Source organism: Pinus tabuliformis, chromosome 1_1 (assembly GCF_031772625.1).
Source record: "Pinus tabuliformis cultivar Carrire ecotype Pingquan chromosome 1_1, CPIR1, whole genome shotgun sequence".
In the NCBI taxonomy this organism is placed as follows: domain Eukaryota; kingdom Viridiplantae; phylum Streptophyta; class Pinopsida; order Pinales; family Pinaceae; genus Pinus; species Pinus tabuliformis.
This window is the reverse complement of record NC_142297.1, coordinates 244,651,582-244,658,513: the sequence shown is the minus strand read 5'-3', so window position 1 is coordinate 244,658,513 and position 6,932 is coordinate 244,651,582.

Sequence of the window (6,932 nt, the reverse complement as noted above, 5' to 3'; positions counted from 1 at the left end):
AGTCCCTCCACTGAATGTCTATGTGAGCCGGGAACCCCCCTCTGAAAGGTTTGTCTATTAATATCCATGCTACTCGTTTGTCTTTCTCACCTAAAACCCAGGGATCCACGTATACACATCTTTCAATTGCATTACCAATTTCAGCTAGCGTTTCCTTTGACCACAATTCTAATGGTAATCCGGGTAGCTTGACCCAAATTAAGTTATTAGATGGAATGTTTTTCAATGGATTATAGCCCATATACCATCTGTGTAAAGCCAAGAAACTTCTTTTATAAACCCATTGATGTTTTAGGATGATTTCCAGATCATTTGAGTTTAGAAAGTGAAAGCAGTACCATTCTTTTAATAACCTGGATATAATCGGAACATATCCAATTAACGGCTTCCACTGCTGCTCAAGCCAGCACCTCATCTTCGCATCGTCTAGTTCTGGGAAATGCCATCTCCCAACTAAAGCCTTAGTTTGAAGACTCTCAATACGCTCTGACAGATGACTATTATCTATATTGATAGCAGCGAGGGGGAAATAGTCTTGACAGGTTTATTATTTCCCTTGTGACGGTTCTCTTGCCATGTCTTCTGGGAGATATCATTTCCGAGCTGGCTGAAAGGATTATAATTTTTATCTTTTAACAGACCTTTCCTCACATTTTGTGGGACCGAGGGATGAATCAGCATCTCCTCTAGCATGGATTGCCACTCATTATCCCCTTTGGCGAGATTATGGGCCGATTCCGCCTGTATAGTTGCTTGTATCATCGCCTCAAGATCAGAAGTGTCAGTCATTCTTTATTTTTCCACCTACTTCTGAAACCGATGGGATCACATAAAATCCAGCGGAGATATGGTCCAGGGTGGACTGACAGAATATGATAGAAGGGATTGAATAAAAGCCCAGAGAGAGAAAGCCTTGATCAACAGAAATCTAAGTGCAGTACTGGCCCGAGAAGCCTCGGGAATGGGACGCCCCTAATTTGAACCTTTGAGGAATTAGATATTTATCCCTCAGACAGATTTCCTATAAAGGGGATGGTCAATGTCATTACCTGGATTCTGACAGTCATAAGGAAAATTTGAAATATGACGGCTAGATTTAAATCCAATATCTGATCTGTCCCCGCAGAAATTTCGAGAAACCAGAGAAAGTACTAAACTTTCCTTTACCCGAAGTTCCTAGACAGAGAATGATTTAAGACTTTGTACTTATGACTGCATGAACGAGCATCCCGGAAAAAAAAAAAAAAAAAACCGGTCCTGAAAAACGCATGGAGATTCAGGCAAAGAATGTGAATGGCCAAAGTTGCAGGGAACCTAGGGATTGAGCTAGCTTCAGGATGATTCCTTTGGGCAGACAAAACAACAGCATACTAATTGACAGACACACCACCAGTGGCCAATCTTAAAACGAAAATCCGAGCAAGGTTTTGAGATTACAAAGTATTTCTGGGGCTTGAGTACCGATACCCATGATCGTCTCGTATCCACAGACATGGGGGTAAAACTATGGACTTCCTGGAATCCTTGAGGCAGTAAAAGAACAGACCAACCTACTCCATATCCTTTCTACTAACTTGCTTTCATCTACAATCAGACTAACAGCTCCATGTTTCTTGTACCAACTGAAACAACTACTAATTACCGTTCCTTTTTTTTTATAAATCCTTTTTAAACAGAAAGTATAAGAAACAAACAGAATAGAGGTACTGACCTGGAGCCGCATGCAAGCTGAGCAGAGAGTGCAGGAGCAAGCAACAAACTTGAGCCAAAACCAAAGTAGACTCCTCCCACGCAGAACCGAAAAAGAGCTTCAGAACGACACTCGTCCTATCGAAACTTGATAATGAGCCTAGACCAAAGAAAACTCTTCCGCAATGAACCGAAAAGGAGATTCAGAGCGACTAGGAACCCACTACCATTGAACAAATGAAACCTATACAGAAACTAGCAGGGGATAGAGGAGGAATTTGAAGGACGTGAGCCAGCTACATGTACGTGATAGGACGGAGCGAACCTTGCCCCGCAGATAAACAAAACAGAGCCTTCTAATTCTATTCTTCAGTACAGACAGAGGTTAAACATAACTGGGGAGGTTGATAACTCTAAGGTGGCGGATATCAGATGAGCTAAGGTTCCATCTAGGCTCTGAAGTGTTACCTACCCGTGACAATAGTAGCTAAAGCGCAAGGAACTTACTGAGCTTCCGACCGTCGAAGAAAATGATACCTCCTGCCAGTCCTGAGTATTTAGAGTGGAGTGGCATACATTTCCAAAAGCCAGGTGTCGAGACAACCAAGTCTACGAGTCCTGAGAGACGCATGCAAATTCCACCAAGATCTTAACATGCATTGGCTATCGCTCCATTTGTCTCCCTCCTTCTTGCGCACTGGTTGGCTGCTGCATACATCATCCTTCTCCTTCGGCCACACGTCCCTGCACTCCGCTCAGCTGCCTGCACACCCCCGGCAAAATTCTCCAACCTCTCTATTAAGTTAAAAGTAATACTTCAACAAAATGGCTATCCTCTTGATTTTTCCGTGTTGTCGGCATGAAAATGAAATTTCCAGTATATTTTCAAATAAAAGTTTAGATATTTATTAGAAAATAAAATGATATTTATGATAATATCGATTTTTATATTTTAATTATTATGTTTAAATATAATTATTGATTTTTTTTTTTTTTATAAAATTTTAGATCACTGATTAGAAAATAAAATGATATTTATTACAATATTGACTTTTATATTTTAATTATTATGTTCAAATATAAATATTGAATTATTGAAAAAAAATAATTGATTACATCTTTATTTATTGTAATAATGTGATTAACGTCACGTTTTATGATACTAGAATAAAAAAACCATTTATTATAAATGAATAAGAAATTTCTTGTTTTACCAAAGTTGGATAGTATGAAAGTTCATAATATTCAAAATGTGAATAAATAATTGTAGCATTATTTGATGACATATGATCATCCAATTGAGATAATATATCTACATTAAACATGATTAATTTCCATATAGAAATATTCCAAAATAAATAATGTGTAGAACTCAATTCTTATGAACTTCATTCATCACTGAAATTATTATTGTTTCTCAAGTGGTTTTCATGCATTATTTCTACATCACTTGCATGAGGTATTCTACATGGGTTGTTTGGAATGTTTTCTTGACTAGCTTGATTTTAGAATTTTACTCTTCAAGTTTCATATACAAGTATGGAAAAAATTATAATGGGTAATTACATTCCTATGTAATATCCATAATTGTGTATATATGATACGTAAATTATTATGGAGATTCTACTAGATAGTTCTTCACAACATATATGATAAAATTTTATTGAAAATATGAAATTTATACTATGATGGTTATTTTCCTTAGAATTTTGGATTTATTAAGTTATTTTTTTCATGCAAACAATATATAACATGTGGAAAATAGAGAAAATACAAACATACAATCACTCACAATCATAATAACACAATATATGATCTAGAAAATGCTTATGGGAGAGATGGAAGATGATATTTTATTTCTCTTTCTTTCACTAAATGGAAATGTAAGAAAGTACAATGGAATGAGACTTGTGGTAGTGGGCCACTATAAAACACAATATTCTCTCTCTCTCTATCCAATCTCAACTACTTTTCTCATTTATGGAAACAAATGCATCTGAATAGAATGATAGTATTTTCCTTCTAGTGGCCCAGTTATAATATACCCAGTTGTCAACTAGTAGTTAAATTTGATCCATTCAACCCTCAATATGAGTTACAAATCAACCATTCTAGAGTGTTCTTCATAATTCCCACATGGCTAGCCCATCTTCGATGAGTAATGGGGGTTGATGTGGCATCCTCTTTAATCATGACAGTTAATTTCAATAGGTCAACATCTGGAAGGCATAACATTTTCATGTGATTATAATATACCCTAGTAGACAACTAGTAGTTAAATTTGATCATTCAACCCTCAATATGAGTTACAAATCAACTATTCTACAGTGTTCTTCATAATTACCACATGGATAGCCCATCTTTGACAAGTAATGGGGGTTGATGTGGCATCCTCTTTAATCATGATGATAATTTCAATAGATCAACTTCGGAAGGCATAACATTTTCATATGAGCTCTGCTTGAAACTATTTGTATGTAAAAGGAAAGGTATTAATGTGTAAATTGTAGAATACATCTTCATTGAAAGGTTGGTGTTACACAACATTTTGTCACTAACCCTGTACTCCCCGTTCCTCAATCCTGGAGGACCTCTATAGTGAACCTCATGTGTTTTCCTATCATGAAGAACATGTCTTTAAATCACTCTTCATCTGCATAACATTTCCCTCTTACATCATTTCCAGAGAATATTCCTTCAAACTCAGTTTTAAAGTCTAGCGCTATCCCTCAATTTCTTCCCCACTCCGATTTGTAGAGTTTAGCATTGAGCCTAGCACCGATTAATGTTGGTATCCATCCATTACCTGCAGTGAACCTCTTTTGAAATGTTTTTAAAAATGGAGTCGAAGCTTTCAAGTTTAGAAGCTTCATGAAGTGAAGTCTGGTAAATGGTTAGTCGAGATAGAGTCAAGAGAGAATGTTTGGGTTCCTTTCCCCTATTAAAATGGAACAAACACAAAGGGATAAGACGTCTCCCACCATAAGAGGATCCATGTCCCCTCCCTTAAGCTATGTAAACTTCTCCTATTCCAACCTCAGCTAGCTAATGAATGGGCTTGAATAATTCGCAAAATCTTAACAACCTTAGCCTTCTAGTTTGCACTTGTAAAGGGAGAATAAGTTTGTTTTTTGTTTGGTTTGGAGCAAAAAGGAAGAAACCTTGAACCTCTTTTGTTTGAGGTGAATCATGAGATGTTAACAATAGTGTTGGAACCTGGACACGTCGAAGGAAACATGCAATGCTAAGGCGAAGGTTGTACTATCCTTTTTTTCATAATAATACAACTGATATTTTGTTTCCTATATCAATCGCATATGGTATTTGGTAGCTTAAGACTCCTTAGCCTCTTAATTAGGTTTAATTTATTGTATGTTATCATCTGTGCTTTGGCTTCTTGTCTATTTATTTCAGGTGCTTGATTGACATTAAGGAGTTGATTGCTGGAGAAAAGAAACAAGGCCATCATCAAACAAGGATAAGTGATACAAGAGGTAGGATATTATCCATTCTCAATCTAAGATTCATCTTACTTTCGGTTGCTTATTTTTTGCATTGATTGTTTTCTCTTCTCTCAATTAGTGTAAGCATTCATGGGATTGAAAGGGTTTTGTCTCATATAGCTGCACATAAGAGTTTTTCAAGTGACATCGATAAGACCTAAAAACTGAGACTTAATTTCAAGATAAACCCTTAAAATATATTCAATTAACCTAAGATGCATTTGAAACTAAATGATTACATCTAGTGGTCTAGGCTAGAGATGTGTTCCAACGTCTTTAAACCTAGTAGTTGTCGTTCTCTTCGGCATTATATAACACTAGTATGGACTTGTGCTCCCCGTACTATTGTGTATATAAAGGGAGACCCCACTAGGTTTGCAATCCTTTATCCATATGAAGTCGAGTCTATCGACTTGTAAACATTATACACCGAACACAACATTTAGGGAGATTGCCTACTCGTACTTTTCAGTTTGGCGGGAGGTATTCTGCATTTCATAGTTACCTGGTAATCCATTTTGCCTAGATTATCCTGAGTAGTCATTTTGGTAATTTAAATGATCATCGAGTAGTTGTCCTTTCGAGCTCGTTCAAATCGAAAGTGACTAGAGTCATCTTTGCCTTATTCTCGACTCTTAAAACATGAAAAGGCATTAGTTTGTTTCAGCATCTTAATTTTTTTTCCCACGATCACATCACATTCCTGATAGTTTTATTTTGGACCACATCATGATTATACCCTTAATATATCTTAAATAAGCCTTGAAATTAATATCGCTTCTCTTTTTGTTTTAGACAAAGTCATTGTGGTTGAACCATCATGTTCGCCTTATTCCCTTTCCTCTCCTCTATCTGGAAAATCATCCGGAGAAGCTTTCCCTGAACTTTCACAGTCGCTTGAAGATCAAGGTGTTGAACTTGGGATTGTTCTGAGTATCCAACCTTTGTCATCTCGTCCGCCTCCATCAGACATTAGGTCACCTTACGAATCTGGCTTGAAATCCTCTGATATTCCTATCCAGACTCCCGAGAGTCTGTAGACTCTTGAAAGTCTGCAAAGATTGGTTTCTTATCCACTAGACCCTTTTGTGATACCTCCTTAGCATCTTAACAGTCTGTACGATCAGCTTGTTGTTCCTTTGGAGTTGTCTCCTCGTTCATCTTTGGCTCTTTGTCACCGGTTGTTTTCTATGGAGTCAGAAGGCGAAATCCCAATCTCCTCGTCGAGTCAGTCAGAATTTTCTACTACTCATACTCCTAACATTGGTGATGAAAAGGGATATGAGTTCCCTCTAGAAGGCTTTCCATATACATGAAACATCATGTCTAGCAGCTACTCTCAGAATAGCACACCTATGTTGCCTCCTGGCTACACCACTCTAACTCATTTGGTTTCAGGCACTCTTAGTGCCTCGTCATTGTATCAAAATCCCATCTGGTCTTTCGGTGCTATGCCTACATCAGGTCCATTCGTTCAAAATATGACCTCTTGACTGGTTGTACAAACTACAGTCACTTCAGTTCTAGTTCAACCTACCATTCCATCTCAACCTGTCTCGTCGTTTCGACCGACTCTTTCGGTTCAACTGATAGTCTTAGGCCAGGTCTCTGTAAGTCCTTCTACCCCTCTAGTGAGTGGATAGACTATGCCACCATCCGGGTGGCAAGATCCAAATGTCCCCATGATGTCTGGCAAAACGAGTGTGAGTGCATTACAAACTCACATGGTTGGAATGAATC